A 22,726-nucleotide genomic window follows, 5' to 3' on the forward strand; every position below is an offset into this window, starting at 1 on the left:
GTCTGCCCCGGGGTCTCCTCCCAGTGGGACGTGATCCTTGGTCTGCCCCGGGGGTCTCCTCCCAGTGGGACGTGATCCTTGGTCTGCCCCGGGGTCTCCTCCCAGTGGGACGTGATCCTTGCTCTGCCCCGGGGTCTCCTCCCAGTGGGACGTGGTCCTTGGTCTGCCCCGGGGGTCTCCTCCCAGTGGGACGTGATCCTTGGTCTGCCCCGGGGGTCTCCTCCCAGTGGGACGTGATCCTTGGTCTGCCACGGGGGTCTCCTCCCAGTGGGACGTGATCCTTAGTCTGCCCCGGGGGTCTCCTCACAGTGGGACGTATGAAACAGGACATTCAAATCACTACCGTAACCCTGTCATGCCGGCTACCTCTGTGCCTCAGTGTTAGTCACAATAGCATGCGATCGAATGTCTACACTACTTTTTTCACAACAGGCATAATTTTGACACTTAAGGGCATAATTTTGCCACATTAGGCACAGTTTTTGGTGAGGTTAGGGTCAGGTTTAAGGTTAGGTTAGGTTTAGACAGTATTCCCAAAACGAGTGTCTCACAAACCACAGCTGCCAGTCAAAGTGACCGCTCTCCCTGATTGGATTAGAACCTATTCGATTAAATGCTGCCCTCAGAACGCATTCCAATGGACTACAGTGCAGAACAGAAGCATAAAGAAAACACCCCCCACCCCACCTCACCCATATAGCCACGGGAACAGCTTTGATTTGGGAGATTGATTGCACCTGGCCTTTTGGGGTTTTTGCCTATAGCGTATATAGCACGACCGTGCGAACAAACTGACATTATCTGGCACAGCTGTGAGCTGATAGCTGTTGGGAGAAACACATGTTGTGTGTGTGTGTGTGTGTGTGTGTGTGTGTGTGTGTGTGTGTGTGTGTGTGTGTGTGTGTGTGTGTGTGTGTGTGTGTGTGTGTGTGTGTGTGTGTGTGTGTGTGTGTGTGTGTGTGTGTGTGTGTGTGTGTGTTCCTTTGCAGTTTGAAGTCTGCATCATTAACCCATGTTGGGCGGGAAGTGCCGGGAACCCATTTTGGTGTTGGCATCATGTCATGCTTTAGCTATTGAAAAACAGCAGATCTACAAGCTCATAGCGCGCCACCGAGTGGCGCGCTACGAGCTTGTAGGTCTGCTATTTTTTTAAAAATCGAAGAACGACTGACATAGAAACATATATTTAACTATGTACCATGTAGTCAAAACTAATGGGATGTTGGATTTATGGGCAAAAACCCTGTTTCGGATTCTTGTCGGTCGTTCTTTTTGTTAATCTAATTTTGTTTAGTCAAATAAAGTGTTTAGTATTTTTATTTGGCCAGATTAATGTTTAGTGTTTTTTCTTTGTTTATGTATGTGAGCACACTCTTTGTTTATTCTATATATTCTCTCATTTTTACCTGACTCTATAACCACTTTCACACATAGGCTATATACTTTGAGCTAGAAACTGTCAAAACTCGTAATTTTCAATTTTGTTATTTTTGTTGCAATCTTTCATACTTTTTTAGTTTTAGGTTTTTTAGCGACGTACCTTTTGATTGAATGTATTCATGATTTCTTTTTTTTAAATGATTGTACTTTTTTAACAACTTTGTATGCAGTTATTTTTTTAATCAGACCAGTGTGTGTCCAGTGGAAACCTTGTATGAATCTGATCTCAGGTCAGAATGGGTTAAAGTGCAAGTCTATATACTGTAGGGACAATGACAAGAATCCCAGTGTTTTCACCTTTTCTTGCAGTACTACAGTATGTTTTAAAACGTAAGGCGTATATTTTACGCTTCTATACATTTTCAACCTCTTGTCTTCTGTTTCAACATTGTTGCTGCTCTTGAATTTTGCCTTATTTAACCTTATCTCTCTCCGTCTCTAGTCCTAACTGGCTGCCAACCGTGTCAAGAAATGCTTCCTGCCCCCACTGTGTGTACCTTTGCAGACATAATTAACCCATTTCGGACTGATAAAAGATGGCTTCTAAATCCTACTAGTTGTCTGACAAACCCATGTTTCTATATGTCAGTTGTGCTCAACCTTTTTCATGTCAAGGACCCCCAGAATTATCTCTATTGGGCCACGGACCCCCCATCACAAAATATGTAGTTCCAGGGACCCCCCAGAAGCAAATATCTTAGTTAAAAATGTGTCGCTCAGAAATATATATTCAAAGATTTGCACCACATTTTCATAACTTTTCAAAAATAGCAGATCTACAAGTCCATAGCGCGCCACCCGGGTGGCGCGCTATGGACTTGTAGATCTGCTGTTTTTCAATAGCTAAAGCATAACGTAATGCTTTTAAACACTAAAAGGGGTTCCCGCCCAACATGGGTTAATCATTCTAGGCAATCTTTAATTACTGTAAGTCGATAGCCTGCATGTGAGGCTCTTACTGTATCGCGGCAAGTGATCAATTTCTTTCATCAGTCCCACAATGCACTGCCTCAGCGTGGAACCCGCTGGAGCGAGACCGGCCGGAGGACAGGCTAACGAGGAAGAGTTATGGAGTTTAAGAGTGTGATATTAGTTTCCTTCTAAACAGTGTCGTCGACTCCTTCCATCTGTGGTGCTGTGCTGTTGTTCTCCATTTGTATACGGGGCAAATGTTTTGACCTTATTGCAGAGGGCGTGGATTTGTACTTGAGTTCTGACCAGGGGGGCAGTCAGACAGATATTTAACCAGGGGGGCAGTCAGACAGATATTTAACCAGGGGGGCAGTCAGACAGATATTTAACCAGGGGGGCAGTCAGACAGATATTTAACCAGGGGGGCAGTCAGACAGATATTTAACCAGGGGGGCAGTCAGACAGATATTTAACCAGGGGGGCAGTCAGACAGATATTTAACCAGGGGGGCAGTCAGACAGATATTTAACCAGGGGGGCAGTCAGACAGATATTTAACCAGGGGGGCAGTCAGACAGATATTTAACCAGGGGGGCAGTCAGACAGATATTTAACCAGGGGGGCAGTCAGACAGATATTTAACCAGGGGGGCAGTCAGACAGATATTTTGTAAAGCCACTAAGGAAATCGGGATTTCCTGAAAGTTCATATAATGGCCTGTTGTGGCGCTGTCATTGGACCCAGAAAAACCCATAGCCCCATAGAAGTCCATGTATTTGGGCCCAACTTCACCTAGACTGTATTACCTTAATAAACATGGTCATGAATACTTTCTGCTTCCAGTCACTAGTTTAAAGTCTCATTTCTAATGTCATAATATTCTTTTTGGTCAATTATGGTCCCATTTATAAAATAAATTACCATAAAGTCGCGTATGTTCTGAGGGGCGTGGCTACCGTTACAGTCTATGATTGGGATTCCCCTCCCACTCGAGTCAAAATAAAAACCAACTGAGAACAAGGGGGGGAAGTCCCGCCTCATTGTCTGGGCCAGCCAATGGGCCAGATGGGCCCAAACGGATCTAGAAAGATGGCGATGTACAATTCAAGGAATTACAGGCTTCATTTTACGTTCATGTTAGACCCGGGGAACGCTTTGTCCATATTTTTTACAGTCTATGGTTCTGACCTTATTGCATAAGTGCGTGGATATGTACTTGAGTTTGAAAGAAGGTGTAGAAGGAAATTAATCAACGTCATTCATTCAAAAACGTTCCTGACTGTATATACTGTACATTCCAAACATTTCTCAAGTGTTTATGACTTAAACACCATTAAACTGAGTATACAACACCATGGAAACAAGCGTCTCGTGTGTTTGCCCTGATTTACAGCATTTACAAAAAAGGTTCCGTGAGGCGAACGAGAGAGAGAGACACTAAATCAACCCTTTTGAACGAGGCGATGTTGAGCCTTGGTGCTTAACAGATTGAATGTGCTATGTTAATTCACACCGATGATGATTAACCCATTCTGACCTGAGATCAGATTCTAAATATGTCTTCTAAATTTTAAGACAGTTTTCTGAAAAAGCCATTGTTTCTATGTCAGTCGTTCTTCGATTTTTCTAAAAATAGCAGACCTACAAGCTCGTAGCGCGCCACTCGGTGGCGCGCTATGAGCTTGTAGATCTGCTATTTTTCAATAGCTAAAGCATAGCATAATGCTAACACCAAAAGCAGTTCCCGGCCAAAATGTGTTAATGACGTACACATTTCAGCACAGTATACAGTCTTGACTTTCTGATGCACAATCTTGTTTATGTAATCCATCTTTGATGCTGAAGGAGGCCATCTGTCAGTTTATAATTTGTCCTCCTCGTGGGCTTGGCTTTGCCAGCTAATTTAAATTATAGCTGCCTACGTTGATATCAGCATGACGAAGGTCTGGATTTAGTTGTGTAGTAATTCTTGTATTTCATGCTCTCTCTCTCTAAACCATCTCTGATCTCAGAAAACCTTTGCAGATTGTCTCACATATTAAAGCCAGACAACTATAGACTATATTCCACAATCTCCAAATAAATACTAAAGCCGTTCATGAAAAAATATATAGTTTTATTATATTTTTGAGTGGTGTAACCACTCCCTTAGGGAGCTGTGTGTGTGGGTGGCTATGTGTGTGGGTGTCTGGGTGCGTCTGAGCACAAAAATGCACATATTAACTGTATATATGGTGATTTTGGGTGTGCCAGTACAGTACAGTACAGTACAGTACAGTACAGTACAGTACAGTACAGTACAGTACAGTACAGTACAGTACAGTACAGTACAGTGACTCCCACACGGTAACTCTGTCATTTCTCAACCGTTTCGGAGACGGGGCGGCTCGCCAGAATCGGGCCGGCACCCTGGGTGCGTTTCTGTGGGTCTGGAACTCCCCCCTCCCCCTCCCCCTCCCCCCGGGGACCCCCCGCACGGAGTTGCACCACTCACTTCACACGGGTGTGATTGTTTTTAATATAATATTACATTTCTGATAAGCTATAATAAGTCTAGCTGATTATTACTTGCGGGAGCAACAGAGCACAAGTAGTGTTTTGGGCCGCGTATAGTGGGCTCACGGCCAACTTGTGTGCGTTTCTACTCCACTTTTCTCCTGGATCGTTCTCACATTGCACAGACCTGATTCTGACCTGAGATCAGATTCATACGAGGTTTCCACTGGACACACACTGGTCTGATTAACCCATTCTGACCCGAGATCAGATTCTAAAAATGTCAGTCGCTCTTCGATTTTTCCAAAAATAGCAGACCTACAAGCTTGTAGCGCGCCACTCGGTGGCGCGCTACGAGCTTGTAGATCTGCTATTTTTCAATAGCTAAAGCATAACATGATGCTAACACCAAATGGGTGCCCGTTCAGAATGGGTTAACTATGACAATACTGAAGATGACCCTGAAAGACTCATATTTGCTAAAAGAGTACGGTGATGCAACATGATCACACCGTCAGAACAAAGATAACAGCATCATATTTTGTATTAAGTATGAATCAAACTGAGATAATGGAAGCCAATGCAACAATACGGATACGATTGAGCACGGTGACAGTGAGCACCGTGTTGAATGACTGATTATGATATTAAACTGTTCTGTATTAAACTGTGAATGCCATCTGTCTCTCTCTCTCTCTCTCTCTCTCTCTCTCTGTCTCTCTCTCTCTCTCTCTCTGTGCAATTATTGATTGTAAACAACATTGACTCATCATTGCAAAGGACCTTAATTGCACACTGCTGCATTATTCAGATTAGGTAGACTGGTGTGTTTTTCGAAAAAAAATGGTGGACTCCAAAATGATATTCCTGTTGATATTCAGGTCCGAAACGCAGCAGTCTGCAAACACCTTAACCCATTTTGACCCGATATCAGATTCCAAAAAAACGTCTTCTACATCCTGACAGTTTTCTGAAAAAGCCGTGTTTCTGTGTCAGTCGTTTTTCCAAAAATAGCAGACCTATGAGCTTGTAGATCTGCTATTTTTTCAACAGCTAAAGCATAACATAATGCTAACATCAAAAGGGGTTCCTGCCCAAAATGGGTTAACGTGCATATTGAGCGTGATATTACATTGACTCAGTGTATATATAATATATATATTGATTGTGAATCACATTGATTCAATGTGAGTCATTTGATTGTAAAATTACATCGCGGCGTCCTCATCACCAGGTCAATTATAGCAGGTGGGTGATGAGCTGTCCCTCATCTCTCTCTCTCTGATGAGTGGAGGGTTAATTGAGGTCAAGGTTGGGGGTTTTCAGACTGCTGTGTGAGTCAGAGCTGAAGGAGAGAAGCATGAGGGCTAATCCAATCAGGTGCTTCATCACACCACCAATTACACGCCACTTTGATGGAGACTGGGGAAATAACGGCCCCCACTATTACCACCACTTGCCCCCCATGCTAAGAGAGTGAGGAAGGTACTTTATGCGGTGTGTGTGTGTGTGTGTGTGTGTGTGTGTGTGTGTGTGTGTGTGTGTGTGTGTGTGCGTGTGTGTGTGTGTGTGTGTGTGCGTGCGTGCGTTGTGAGCCCAGGTGTTACGGTTTATAATTGTTAATTATACCAGCGCAGATCAAACAGGGGGTGGTGTTGTTCCCACCGGGGCAGCATGTCCAAATGCTACCTCTTTAACCACCAATTAACATGCATTAATCACCCCATGGACTCGTCTGATTGGTTCCCCTGGAGATCAGGCATGAGAGGATTTGTATTTAGAGAGTCGTGATAGGGCACTGCACAAAAAGCATGGGAAACGGATGTGTGTATATTATTACAGGAAACTCCCGTTAAACTTTCCAGCAAACTCCGGTAAACTCATCATCACACCTGTATATTATACCGTATATTAACTGTATATGCTGCTAAACTTGAGGTTTTACGGGCAAAATACAGTGTCCATAATTACCCGTTGAGTCCTATTTTCACGCAGCGAGGACAATGAACTATACAGTTAGAGAGAGAGATCAAAGATTTCTCTCTAACTTTAAATAAACGTACCGTTCAATTTGCCATGATCTTACCCTCTAACACCCGCATTAATTTCTTCTTGCAAAAAATTGATTTATTTAAATAGACCTTACTACTACTTTGTACTACTAGGACTAAGACTAAAAAATATGTTAAAAAAAATAAAAATAAAAAAGTTTGATGAAAAATGTATAATAATAATAATAATTTAATAATAATATAATAAATTAATAATTTACATTTTGGGGATATCTTTCACAATAATGAATAAAACATGTTCTAGACATTCTAATGATCACAAAAAAACATATATTACAATTATTTTACTTACTTTTATTACGGTAAAGGTCAAAAGTCTAAACATTTTTTTAATTGTGTGAATTTCAGCCTCTGTGGGGGGTATTTATATGCAAATATCATGACCAATGGCATTGAAATGTCATTGCAATGAACATTACTGATGACGTTTAGGTGAAAAAAGAACAGAACATTTTTTTTTTAGTAATTAAATAAAATCAAATTGTTGCTAAAAAGCAACGCTGGGTCTTAGAGGGTTAAACAAAAGACTAAACTGAACTGAAAATGAATTATAATTGCAGCCAAAGAAGAAGAAAAAAATCAGCGTTCGCTCAGCTTCAATTCATAAAAAAACACAACCCGATAGCAAGAGATACATCTTGTTGTAGTCATGGACACAACCCTGCTTTTTAAACAGCCACATTAGACAATTATAAAGTCAGCCTACAATCACCATAAAGGTGACGCAGGTCACCTTTAGAGTGACACAGGTGTTGTCGCCTGGATCAGTGGCAGGTCTGCTCATGAGGTGACACGTAGCTTAACCCATTCTGACCGTAGCCTGGTTAATAAACCAGACTAATATCGCACGGATCCGCGGGATATTAGTCTGGGGAGGCTCAGCTTGGATTTCATTTCCAGGGAAACATTTTCTCTTTGACGCAATTGGTCAGAGCTACTGTCAGTCAAAGGTCTCAAGCATTGAACGTCACTGTACCAAAGCCCGCCCATATTGCATACCGTGTCCCGATTGGGCGCACACGTTTTCGTGTGTAGAAAATGGGCGTACAATTGAGCCTCTCCAGACCGAAATCCGCCGGTAGGATTTTTTTTTTGCCAACGGCTGATTCGGTCTGGTTTATTAACCAGGCTATTCTGACCGGGCACCCATTTTGGTGTTGGCATCATGTTATTGCTTTAGCTATTGAAAAATAGCAGATCTACAAGCTCATATCGCGCCACCGAGTGGCGCGATACGAGCTTGTAGGTCTGCTATTTTTGAAAAATCCGAAGAGCGACTGACATTTTTAGAATCTGATCTCAGGTCAGAATGGGTTCATCAGACCAGTGTGTGTCCGGCAGAAACCTCGTATGAATCTGATCTCAGGTCAACTCAGAATGGGTTAACCCATTTAGACCTGACGTCGAAATTTAAAAACAATCTTCTCTAAATCCAATAACAGTTTTCTGAAAAACCTATGTTTCTATGTGAGTGGTGCTCAAACTCTTTCACGTCTAGGACCCCCAGAATCATCTGTATTTGGCCGCCGACCCCCCATCTGAAAACATGTTGTTCCAGGGACCCCCTCCCCCCCCCGGAAGCAAAGATTTGAGTCAAAAACGTTCGCTGTGAAAGTATATAATATTCAAAGACTTGCGCCACATTTTCAAGATTCTTCAAAAAATAGCAGACCTACAAGCTCATAGCGCGGCACTCGGTGCCGCGCTATGAGCTTGTAGATCTGCTATTTTTCAATAGATAAAGTGTAACATAATGCTTTAAACACCAAAAGGGGTTCCCATGTAAGCACTATTAATGTCCTTGTTCTTGAACTGTGCAATGTACAAATACATGGGTGTTATTATGATTATGCTAATGCAATGCTGCATAGATCATGAAGTAGACTTTTTACAATATTGAGGTCCATGATTACAATGTCAATTCATGGGGAATAAATGACAATAAAACTAAAAATACCCCATTATGATAATGGCTGTGAAACGTAGTAGAAATGCTGATTGATGATTGAATTTGTTTCCAAAGAATTAGGGTTGTGAGGGATACATACACATACATAGCGCCCAATATTAACCCATTCTGGGCGGGAACCCCTTTTGGTGTTTTAAAGGGATTGTGACATTAAAAAAAAAGGTTTTGGAATTGTTCTTGTTTTTTTTTGTTTTCTAATCTCAATTGCACCCAAAAAACATGAACTTTTAACATTCAGTAGATTTTCTGTGATCTGGGGTTTTCTGGCTCAAACAGGTGCTCTGATTTGCCGGCAGTAATTGACATCACTTACTGCAAATCCCATATATGTCAATGGGATTTGCCAGCAGATGTCACTGTTTCACTGTGTTGCCTGTTTTCATTGTAGCTCAAAAGGCCCAAAAAACCCCAAAGAAAACTTCAGACCACAGAAAATCCACTGAATGTTCAAAGTTCAGGTTTTTGGGTGTAATTGAGGTCATAAAACCTAAAAGAAAAAAGAAAAAGAAAAATTAATTAAAATGAATGTCATAAAACCTTTAAGCATTATGTTATACTTTAGCTATTGAAGAGCTTGTATAGGTCTGCTATTTTTTCATTTTTTTTAATTGCGAACGTTTTTTAACTCAAATCTTTGCTTCTGAGGAGGTCCCTGGAATAACATATTTTCAGGTGGGGGGGTCGGCGGCCAAATACATATAATTTGTGGGGTCCTTGACATGGAATATTGAGCACCACTGACTCAAAACACGGATTTGGAATTTCAGGCGTAAATGGGTTAAAGAATGCATGGTTTAATCATAGAGTATATATATCTATAGAGAAGACACCCGAGTTCTCCTCCCATCCACTTGCATTGAGTTGCTCAAAAGCGCATGAGGCGGATTCACTCCTCCTTCCTGGTAGGAACAGAGTGCATTCTGGGACGGATTGCAATGGTGAGTGGCCCCAAACACATGAACGCGCACGAGCGTCGTCCGTCGTGAACGTGTACAATGATAGTCAACGGACAGCGCGTTCATGTGTTTGGGGCCAGGCTGCAATACCTTCATTCGGCCAATATGTCCATTTCGCCTCAAGATTTCCTCTCTGTGCCTTCTCTATATATATACTCTATATATATATATACTTAATAGGCTACACTCTGAACATAAAAAGTTGATATATTTTTTTCCCAACAGGTATTACAGAATGGCATCATGCATAAGTCTCAGCCGCAGAACAGGATATGTCTCCAGAGAGACATAACCCATTTTTGTCGGGAACCCCTTTTGGTGTTTTAAGCATTATGTTATGCTTTAGCTATTGAAAAATAGCAGATCTACAAGCTCATAGCGCGCCACTCGGTGGCGCGCTATGAGCTTGTAGGTCTGCTATTTTTGTAAAAAAAATCGAAGAACGACTGACATAGAAACATAGCTTTTTCCAGAAAACTGTCATGGAACAGGATGGTAGAAGACATTTATAGAATCTGATCTCAGGTCAGAATGGGATAAATAAACACAAGCCCAGAAATATAATTGGCCTCTCTCTCTTCCCTCAGTTGAAAATCCCGCTGCCTGCCTCGGTGCCTCCTGAGGGCCAGACGCTCCACTCTGAACGATGGAACTCTGTAATCATCTCTTTTCTCTCTCTGCTGACAGTCGAAGGCGCTACAGTAGCCCGCAGCGTCACAAATAGCTTTCCCTACTAAAGAGCCATCACTGAGCTGAACTCCATAAAACACTGCCACGTACCGTACGTACTGTACCACCCCCCCCCCCCCCCACACACACACACACACACACACACACACACACACACACACACACACACACACACACACACACACACACACACACACACACACACACACACACACACACACACACACACACACACACACACACACACACACACACACACACACACACACACACACACACACACACACACACACACACACGGCTAACTAGAACAGGAGCCACAAGCCCCAGTAATGGACACTGGCAGACTCTGGAAAAGAGCCCGAGGTGACATCATTTTTGTTTTGATTGTATTGCTGTATTGTTGTATTGTTCTTTCTGCTTTGGCAATGTGTAAACGTATGTTTTCTCATGCCCTTTGAATTTAATTGAATTGAGCTGCTTAAAAACTGCTAAAAAAAGTGATTTCAATTTTTTGTTGATTTATATGTACTGTTCTGTTTATCTTTTTTATCTATTTCTATGTAATAATAATAATAATAATAATAATAATAATAATAATAATAATAAAAAAACCTTATTTGTATAGCACCTTTCATGACATGAAATGCAGCTCAAAGTGCTTTACAGAACAATGGAGAATAAAAGAAAAGCAAGGCAACGACATTAAAAGCAGTAATGCAATACAGTGAGGACATGAATAAAAAAAAAAAGAAAAAAAAAATTATCAATTAAAAGCAATGTTGTAGAAGTGGGTCTTGAGCTGAGCTCACGGGTGAAATTAATGAACAGTGCGGCGTGCCACATCAAACGTCAGCATGCAGGACGCTGTGAACCCGGGTTTGCTTCAGGGGAAATTTCTTTACAAGAAGCTTCCCAATGGAAACCTCGACAAGAACAAGGTGGTTTGCACCCTGTGCAAAGCAGAATGGCTTACTGTAGGAGTTCTTCAAGTCTGAAGTATCACCTAACGCACAAGCATCCCTTTGCGTTGGTTGATGATAGCGAAGCTGGCGGCGGGCCAAGCACTAATATGGCTCCGGGGAAAAGTTTTCGTCAAACTACAATGTGCAACCGTGGCAAGCCCGTCAGCCCAACTCTATCAGCCAAGCTAACTAACCTCCTAGCTCAGTGGATTGCCATCAACTGCCGGCCTATCAGTGTGGTTGAAGACGATGGGCTCGAGCTTCTTCTCCAGCCGGCCACAGGCGACCCATCTTACAAACTACCTGCGAGACGAACTATCACAAGGAGAATCCATGACCAGTACGCCGCAGAGAAAGCTGCGGAAGATGAAAAGTTGGCCGGGGCGGAGTGTGTTTTCAATGCTTTCGGCAGAGTTCAAATGAGCCATTTTAATCTAGATTAATCTAGATTAACTCCAGAATTGCAGTGAGATTAATCTAGATTAAAAAAATATATATATGCCCACCACTAATATATATATATATATATATATGCTCTGTTGTACAAGCTCTAATCACTTGCGGTTTCAAGAAATAAATATTATATCCATAAAATATATGACATAATATGGATGGCTATGTCAAAATGAGCAGTGTAACATTTTATACATGAGGTGAGTGGTTAAAAATAGCACCGAGGAGGTTAAAATAGATATAATAACAGATAATGTATTTATGGTACATGGTTTAACCACTATAAAGGCTATAATGGCTCGACTGGAGTCCCCCCAGGGTATGTTCGAGGCCCCCATCCTTTTTTTATTCCCCAAAATATCTTTGTCGAAAATAGCAGATTCAACTGTAAGCTCACAACTCGTCACGTTGAAACCAGGGGGGCAGTCAGACAGATATTTAACCAGGGGGGCAGTCAGACAGATATTTAACCAGGGGGGCAGTCAGACAGATATTTAACCAGGGGGGCAGTCAGACAGATATTTAACCAGGGGGGCAGTCAGACAGATATTTAACCAGGGGGGCAGTCAGACAGATATTTAACCAGGGGGGGCAGTCAGACAGATATTTAACCAGGGGGGCAGTCAGACAGATATTTAACCAGGGGGGCAGTCAGACAGATATTTAACCAGGGGGGCAGTCAGACAGATATTTAACCAGGGGGGCAGTCAGACAGATATTTAACCAGGGGGGCAGTCAGACAGATATTTAACCAGGGGGGCAGTCAGACAGATATTTAACCAGGGGGGCAGTCAGACAGATATTTAACCAGGGGGGCAGTCAGACAGATATTTAACCAGGGGGGCAGTCAGACAGATATTTAACCAGGGGGGCAGTCAGACAGATATTTAACCAGGGGGGCAGTCGGACAGATATTTAACCAGGGGGGCAGTCAGACAGATATTTAACCAGGGGGGCAGTCAGACAGATATTTAACCAGGGGGGCAGTCAGACAGATATTTAACCAGGGGGGCAGTCAGACAGATATTTAACCAGGGGGGCAGTCAGACAGTTATTTAACCAGGGGGGCAGTCAGACAGATATTTAACCAGGGGGGCAGTCAGACAGATATTTAACCAGGGGGGCAGTCAGACAGTTATTTAACCAGGGGGGCAGTCAGACAGTTATTTAACCAGGGGGGCAGTCAGACAGTTATTTAACCAGGGGGGCAGTCAGACAGTTATTTAACCAGGGGGGCAGTCAGACAGATATTTAACCAGGGGGGGCAGTCAGACAGTTATTTAACCAGGGGGGCAGTCAGACAGATATTTAACCAGGGGGGCAGTCCGACAGATATTTAACCAGGGGGGCAGTCAGACAGTTATTTAACAGGGGGGCAGTCAGACAGATATTTAACCAGGGGGGCAGTCAGACAGTTATTTAACCAGGGGGGCAGTCAGACAGTTATTTAACCAGGGGGGCAGTCAGACAGATATTTAACCAGGGGGGCAGTCAGACAGATATTTAACCAGGGGGGCAGTCAGACAGTTATTTAACCAGGGGGGCAGTCAGACAGATATTTAACCAGGGGGGCAGTCTGACAGATATTTAACCAGGGGGGGGAGTCAGACAGATATTTAACCAGGGGGAAGTCAGACAGATATTTAACCAGGGGGGCAGTCAGACAGATATTTAACCAGGGGGGGGAGTCAGACAGATATTTAACCAGGGGGGGGAGTCAGACAGATATTTAACCAGGGGGAAGTCAGACAGATATTTAACCAGGGGGGCAGTCAGACAGATATTTAACCAGGGGGGGGGGGGGGGGGGGAGTCAGACAGATATTTAACCAGGGGGAAGTCAGACAGATATTTAACCAGGGGGGCAGTCAGACAGATATTTAACCAGGGGGAAGTCAGACAGATATTTAACCAGGGGGGCAGTCAGACAGATATTTAACCAGGGGGGCAGTCAGACAGATATTTAACCAGGGGGGCAGTCAGACAGATATTTAACCAGGGGGAAGTCAGACAGATATTTAACCAGGGGGGCAGTCAGACAGATATTTAACCAGGGGGGCAGTCAGACAGATATTTAACCAGGGGGGCAGTCAGACAGATATTTCGTGAAGCCACTAAGGAAATCGGGACTTCCTGAAAGTTCATATAATGCCCTGTTGTGGCGCTGTCTGTCATTGGGCCCAAAAAAACCCATAGCTCCATAGAGGCCCATGTATTTGGGCCCAACTTCACCTAGACTGTATTACCTTAATAAACATGGTCATGAATACTTTCTGCTTCCAGTCACTAGTTTAAAGTCTCATTTCTCATGTCATAATATTATTTTTTTGGAAAATTATGGTCCCATTTATTTAAAAAAATGACCATAAAGTCGCACATGTTCTGAGGGGCGTGGCTACCGTTACAGTCTATGATCGGGAGCCACCCCCCGTTCAGTCAAAATAAAAACCAACGAAGAGTAAGGGCCAGCTAGGCCCAAACTGAACTAGAAATATGGCGATTTACAGTGCAAGGAATTACAGGCTTCATTTTACGTCCATGTTAGACCCGGGGAACACTTTGTCCATATTTTTTTTACAGAACTGGTATTTTCATCGTATTCGCCTCCCCCAGAACATAGCCCTTCGCTCCATACATACATAAGTGGCAGTGCAGAAGCAGCAGCGTCACCTGTGCATTCATATAACCCATTCTGACCTGAGATCAGATTCTAAAAAAAAATCTCTTCTACACATCCTGACAGTTTTCTGAAAAAGCTATGTTTCTGTGTCAGTCGTTCTTCGATTTTTCAAAGAAATAGCAGACCTACAAGCTCGTAGCGTGCCACTCGGTGGCACGCTACGAGCTTGTAGATCTGCTATTTTTCAATAGCTAAAGCATTAACATAATGCTAACACCCAAAAGCGGTTCCCGGGCAGAATGGAATAACAGAAAGACATATCCCGTGTGGTGATATAAACACACGCTAATCCGTAACCTGGACACAAATTGGACAAAAAGCACACTCGCGACAACCTCTGCAACGGAAGAAGCACTCGCATCACCATGTTTTATTCATGAGGCTGTCAAGGTCTGTCTGCCTGAAGACGGGCCATTAGTGACAGCAGCGCTGCTGCTTATGATCAGCTCGGGCAATAACTGGGGCCATTATTACAACAATAAACGTGTAGCAGCAGCACATTACCTGCAGAGTTCACGACCATACACCGGAGGCTACTGTAACCCATGTTGGGCGGGAACCCCGTTAGCATTATGCTATGCTTTAGCTATTGGAAAATAGCAGCTCTACAAGCTCGCAGCGCGCCACTCGGTGGCGCGCTACGAGCTTGTAGGTCTGCTATTTTTTTTTTTTAATCGACTGACATAGAAACATAGCTTTTTCAGAAAAATGTCAGGATGTTAGAATCTGATCTCAGGTCAGAATGGGATAATAATCCTAGTTGGGTTTTTTTAACGATCTAATACAACTGTCATCATCTGTACAAATACTTAATGTCCTACACTTAACCCATTTAGGCCTGACGTCGACATCTTTTCTAAATCCTGACAGTTTTCTGAAATACCTCATGTTTCTGTGTCAGTGGTTCATCAAACATTTTCATGTCAAGGACCTCCAAAAATATATGTAATTGGCCGCCGACCGCCATCTGAAAATATGTTGAAAATATGAGAAAGCATGAAGCGATTTGAGAAGCAATCTCAAACGTTTCTTGTGAGCTTTTTAAATAGTGTTTAGTATTGGGAGACGGGAGTACCCTAAATGGTAAATGGTAAATGGTGCATTTATATAGCGCCTTTATCCAAGGCGCTTTACATAGATTGTGCATTACATTCACCCATTCATACACACATTCATACACCGATGGCAGCGGAAACCATGCAAGGCACCAACTAGCACATCGGGAGCAATTAGGGGTTCAGTGTCTTGCTCAAGGACACTTCGACAGTAACTCTGGGGGAGCCCGGGTTCGAACTGGCAACCTTACGGTTACCATCCAGGCACTCTACCCCTGAGCCACCGCCGCCCACTACCCTACTTAGTATTGTACTATGGTTTTTCTTGTCTCTTGTTGTCTGTACTTTCATCTTTTTAAATCCCGGACCTGTGCTCCAAAGATGCAAGTAAAGTCTTGTTTGATCTCTTGGTATTTATTTATTCATGTGTTTGTTTACTTCATGGGGCAAATGTCTTAGCTGGTGTTAACAAAACAGGAAAGGGCAGCACGCCGGTGTTGGTGAGGTCCTGGCCTGAGGCAGTAAATGAGTACAAATGAGCACCCTCGTAGCCACGATGCTGTACAGTACAGTTCCACTCGTTTTGCTCCTGAAGCTCAACATGACATTTATCAGAACTGGTAGGTACCTCTGTTAGACACACCCACAGACACACCCCTTAAGACTAAACCCCACCCATCAGAGGTGTGGCTTCCAGAGGTACCTTTGACATGAAAGGTACCTTTCAAAACCTATAGAAGTCAGCCTGGTACAGACGAAGGAGACAACACTGTATGTGTATTGACAACAATCCAACGTTTCGCCTAGGAGGTCTCCTTCAGGGAATGGCATTTTAGCAGCTGTTAACAACCGTCACAAATCAGCACTGTCATGGAGTAATTCAAGAACGAAAAAAAGCAATCCTTAGACCCAACAGAAATGTAATATATTTGGTTCATATTCATATTGGATATGAATTATTACAAAACTATTTATTTTAAAACAGTTTCCGTGCCGGGAATGGATTACTCCAGGTTAATGTCGCTGCCAACCCCGCTAATCCCGCCTTTTGTTTTATGTGTTTAATCCGCTGTATTGTAATAAATAAAAAGAAAATCCGTCTTCGTCGCGGAGATAGAGAGTAGACGCTTTGATGACGAAACCGGAAATCGTCACATGCTGTGGGCTGCTAGGGCTTCTGGGAAATTGAGGCCAATGGAAATGCATGGGGTGCAACGCCTCATTGAGACGAGTCTTGTGTGCGTCTTCCGGGTGCACCAAGATGGTGGATGATACGCTCGGATCACAACAAACCACGGGAGCTTTTTTTGCTGGATTTTCGCGGATTAAAAGCCCAAATAATTCAGCGTATGCTCTAAAGGTAATACAACAATCTCGGCAGTGAAGGGGGGTTGATTAAAATGCGGGTTAAGCGTGTAAAACAGTCAAACTGTTAAAGCACTGTGTACTCTCTCGTTGTGAATGCAATGCTTATGAAATTAATGGTCACTTCAGCGAAGAGAATAACACTGAAAGTGTATACTGTAGTTATTATGGTGCAGGGATGATTTTGTTTTCTGCTCCATTGAAGAGTTGTTTTAACCCATTTTAGGCGGGAACCCCTTTTGGTGTTAGCATTATGCTATATGCTTTAGCTATTGAAAAATAGCAGATCTACAAGCTCGTAGCGCGCCACCGAGTGGCGCGCTACGAGCTTGTAGGTCTGCTATTTTTAGAAAAATCGAAGAACGACTGACATAGAAACATAGCTTTTTCAGAAAACCGTCAGGATGTAGAAGACATTTATAGAATCTGATCTCAGGTCAGAATGGGCTAACGCGGAGAGTAAAAAAAACTCTGTGCCCGCGTGCCCATCGCCACCCCATGCTGAGAGCAAACGACTGAAGTCTGTCTCAACCCTTCATCTCTCTGTGAGGAGGCCGAGGACAGCTTGGCTCACATAGTTACTGCTAAATGTCATCAGTGATTTGTAGCCATATACTCCTGCAAAGAGAGTCCAAATAAAACAACATCAAAATAAAGTGAAGCCCCTTTCCTTGACGAGTGCAATACTTAACGAGGCTCATGAATATTAATGCTGCTGCCTCTCACACACACACACACACACACACACCACCGTACCACTCATTACCACTCGTTTCCCTCAAATAAACCATTCTGGGCGGGCACCCATTTTGGTGTCAGCATCATGTTATGCTTTAGCTATTGAAAAATAGCAGATCTACAAGCTCATAGCGCGCCACCGAGTGGCGCGCTACGAGCTTGTAGGTCTGCTATTTTAGAAAAATCGAAGAACGACTGACATTTTTTAGAATCTGATCTCAGGTCAGAATTGGTTAATCAGACCAGTGTGTGTCCAGTGGAAACCTCGTATGAATCTGATCTCAGGTCAGAATGGGATAAACACATGCCAGCAGAAAGCCAGGCGAAAACATGGGCGGCCACTTGACCCAGCATTACTGTACGGCTATACAGTAAGTTGTGAACAAGTGGTGACAGCGTGGAGAGAGAGAGAGGCGTGTACGCTGATGATGTCTAGTGTTATTTATCCAACTGCCATTTTATAGCACCGAGAGGCTAAATGCAGCTTTAACCCATTTTATAGCACCGAGAGGCTAAATGCAGCTTTAACCCATTCTGGGCGGGAAGCCCTCTTGGTGGGTTTTTTTTATTTATTTTTATCCCACGATTTTGTAACCCATTTTTCACCCCTGTGTCAATCATCTAATGTGATCCTGGGCTCTACACACACCCTCCGCCAACCTGGGGAGAGCAACGGACTTGAACTCATGCTTCCTTCATGCCTGAGTGTCCAAGTTGCTCCTTTACACCTGACAGGGGGGGAGTTTCCCTGGTTGGACGTAGCGCGTGGAAGGAACACGTTATTCCAACCGGTTCCTTTCCCCTCCATCAGGCGCCCCGGCTGGCCAGGGGGAGGCAGTATAGAGACCAGTTCCTTTCCCCTCCATCAGGCGCCCCGGCTGGCCGGGGGGAGGCAGTTTAGTGACCAGGATTACTGCATGTTTTTTTGTGAGGGAGCAAACATTTTTACCTCAAATCTTTGCTTATAATGGGGGGGTCCCTGGATCAACATATTCTCAGATGGGAGTCGGCAGCCAATTACATATAATCTTGGGGGTCCTTGGCATGGAAATGTTTGAGAACGGAAACTGTCAGGATTTAGAAGACATTGTTTTGTGTAGACTCTCAGGTCTAAATGAGTTAAACGTGTGAGCCCAACTAATTAGTGTGGATGTGATGTGAGCTGTAAACGGATCTCATTAGTGAATAAAATCTCTGGGTTTTCTCATTTGTCGGATAATGACAAACCGACACGGACACTGCATGCCGGGTGGTCACGACGTCAACTGGGTGACGTTCGAATTGCACATCAATAGTGTGTGGGAGACAGAACTTAAAGGTATATTCAGTGATTTCACTCAAAAAACCTAAGGTTTCGTTTTTGGCTGTGGGACCCAGCCTTTCGTCCAATCAGGATAGAGAGCCAAAAACGAAACCTAAGGTTTTTTGACCCCCAGGGGTTAACTGGGGACAGGGAGGAACTCCTTATATGGCCAGCACACTCTATAGTAGGGAGGATTATCACAACAAAACAAACAAATAAGTGATATTTGAATTAAGTGAAATCACTGAATATACCTTTAACTTAATTTGGGTGGGAACCCCTTTAGGTGTTAGCATCATGCTATGCTTTAGCTATTTAAAAATAGAAGATCTACAAGCTCTACGAGCTTGTAGGTCTGCTATTTTTGAAATAAATCGAAGAACGACTGACATAGAAACATAGCTTTTTCAGGATGTAGAAGACATTTTTTTTAATCTGATCTCAGGTCAGAATGGGTTAACTTAATTTCCCCCCAGTCAACGTATAGCACAGTACAGTATGTGAAACCGTACCCCTCAGCGCGAGCGTTGGAGGATGTCAAAGGCATCACGCCAGACGCCCGTACAATTATAGTCTCCGCTGACATCGACAAGCTTATAATGGACAATCTCGTTTTTTTTGATTGATCGGGGAAATAGTGTCGAATGGATTTTTCTTTTCCTTTGTATGTGGCAACGGAAAGAACAGGCAAATTATAGGTCTTATAAAATAATGACGTAACACCGTTATTTTTGGAAAAGATAACTAAGTAGCCAAGTAGTATACTCTTAATTGCAAAAACGAACGTGTTCGGTTATTCCGTTATTATACCCAACGATAATTCAGATGACGGTAACACCGCTCATAGATCTGACAGGCACGGAACAGGGTGACTAACAGGACACTCCTGCATGCTGAGACATCATTAACCCATTCTGACCTGAGATCAGATTCATACGAGGTTTTCCACTGGACACACACTGGTCTGATTATAACCCATTCTGACCATGAGATCAGATTCTAAAAAGAATGTCAGTCGTTCTTCGATTTTTCAAAAAATAGCAGACCTACAAGCTCGTAGCGCGCCACTCGGTGGCGCGCTACGAGCTTGTAGATCTGCTATTTTTTCAATAGCTAAAGCATAACGTGATGCTATAACACCAAAAGGGGTTTTCGCCCAAAATGGGTTAGGTTGTCTAGTTAAAAAAAAAAAAACCCCGACACAAAACGATGAATAAATCAGCCTCAGTAGCAAACGGAGAGAGCAGGACCCCCCTCTGAGACACACATGAAACTATTACTGGTACTGACATGACAGACCACACACACACACACACACACACACACACACACACACAGGACTCATTACAGACGTATCTGGTCTGCACAATCAGAAGCATCAAAGACCGCATGTGGCTTACAGTCGGGTACACTTATACCCCACTTACAACTCAAAATATGGAGTTTTTTGTACTTTTTCTGTTTTGCATGTTGTGTGTCTGCAGACTCTGACGTTTTGATCAACTTACACTGGTCCATTTCCTGGTTAATTAATGAAATAAAGGATTCTTTCTATACTTCAACTGGACAGAGCTGCCTTGGACCCTCCTTCTACAGTGACATTGACTCAAGGTATATAGAACTTTTTAAAGAACTCTTGTGCTTTGCTATAATTATGAAACCCTCTCCAAAGAGCACCGTGTCTACAGTTTTCTCTACAGATAAAGGACCCACGTATAGCGCTTCTTATTTTCTTTTCTTTTTTGGCCCAGACACTATAGTCAGGGGTTTCTGCCATCAGAACATCCACACCGTGGGTGCATGCTACCGCACGGGTCTAGCACCCACGGTGTGGCTATATTCTGATGATACACAATGTGTGGCCCCCCACCGGGCGGGTCCATTTCCTGGTGTTTGAGAGGATGATACACAATGTGTGGCCCCCCACCGGGCGGGTCCATTTCCTGGTGTTTGAGAGGATGATACACAATGTGTGGCCCCACCGGGCGGGTCCATTTCCTGGTGTTTGAGAGGATGATACACAATGTGTGGCCCCACCGGGCGGGGTCCATTTCCTGGTGGCACCACGTTCTGTTTGAGAGGATGATACACAATGTGTGGCCCCACCGGGCGGGGTCCATTTCCTTCTGTTTGAGAGGATGATACACAATGTGTGGCCCCACCGGGCGGGGTCCATTTCCTGGTGCCACCGCGTCCTGTTTGAGAGGATGATACACAATGTGTGGCCCCACCGGGCGGGGTCCATTTCCTGGAGGTATCGCGTCCTGTTTGAGAGGATGATACACAATGTGTGGCCCCACCGGGCGGGGTCCATTTCCTGGTGGTACTGCGTTCTGTTTGAGAGGATGATACACAATGTGTGGCCCCACCGGGCGGGGTCCATTTCCTGGAGGCACCGTGTTCTGTTTGAGAGGACATGCTTGGTTTGACATCGACCCTGATTGGACTTCACTATTATGTAAATGTCCTCCGGCAGCATCTGCTGGGCAGCAGGAGGAGAATACAGATGCAGTCAGGTTGGGGTTTAGGCCATTTAGACCTGGCGTCGACATTTAAAAAAATAAAATTTTAAATTATTTTTTTTCTGAAAAACCTCATGTTTATATATCAGTGGTTCTCAATATTTCATGTCAACGACCCCAAAAATTATCTGTATTTGGCCGCCGACCCCCATCTGAAAATATGTCGCTCCAGGAAGGGACGCCCCCAGAAGCAAAGATTTGAGTTAAAAACTGAAACTCTGAAAGATTCAAAGATTTGCGCCACATTTTCACGATTCTTCAAAAAATAGCAGACCTACAAGCTCGTAGCGCGGCACTCGGTGCCGCGCTACGAGCTTGTAGATCTGCTATTTTTCAATAGCTAAAGTATAACGTAGTGTTTAAAACTTCAACAGGGGTTCCCGTTCAGAATGGGTTAGAGATTCTGATCACGTCTTCCTACTGAGACGCTACTAACCCATTTTAGGCCGGGAACCCCTTTTGGTGTTAGCATCATGTTATGCTTTAGCTATTGAAAAATAGCAGATCTACAAGCTCATAGCGCGCCACCGAGTGGCGCGCTATGAGCTTGTAGGTCTGACATAGAAACATAGCTTTTAAACATAACATAGCTTTTACAGAAAACTGTCAGGATGTAGAAGACATTTTTAGAATCTGATCTCAGAACTGGATTGGTTGATTGATTGATTGATTGATTGATTGATTGATTGATTGTCACCAAACTATACCTCTGACTCATCGATACGTGAATAGCAACAATAGCAGAAACTTGAAAGATGCTGCAGTCCAAAGAGTGATCCAGTTGATTTCTGAAACGGGCCTCCAGATGGCAAAAAGGCTCCCTGTGCCACTGCATGTATGAAGCAACATACAGTGCAAACTTCCTTTCTTTCTTTCATTAAAATGTATCTCCTCCAGGATGTTTGATCAAAATAGTTCTACACGTGAACTTTGGACCTATACGGACAAAATGATCGAAGTTCTTATGAGCCAATGAGAAATTGCTGTTTTGTGAAAATCATGGGTGAAAAGTCATGGGTTCAAATCCCGGGTAGTGACAACTCAGCCTGTGATTCTTATTTGTGCATATTATTGTTCTTATTGCGTATTGTCTTCTTTCTTGGTCCCGCCTT

The 22,726-nt window shown here is 43.5% G+C and overlaps 1 protein-coding gene across 1 annotated transcript in view; it reads right to left on the bottom strand.

The window, feature by feature from the left end:
• Nucleotides 1-22,726, bottom strand: part of cdh13 (cadherin 13, H-cadherin (heart)) — a gene marked incomplete at both ends in the record, with an annotated part of 198,310 nt that overhangs the window by 54,282 nt on the left and 121,302 nt on the right. The window lies entirely within an intron of this gene.

The sequence above is a fragment of the Protomyctophum parallelum genome (genome assembly GCF_964188405.1).
Source record: "Protomyctophum parallelum genome assembly, chromosome: 4".
In the NCBI taxonomy this organism is placed as follows: domain Eukaryota; kingdom Metazoa; phylum Chordata; class Actinopteri; order Myctophiformes; family Myctophidae; genus Protomyctophum; species Protomyctophum parallelum.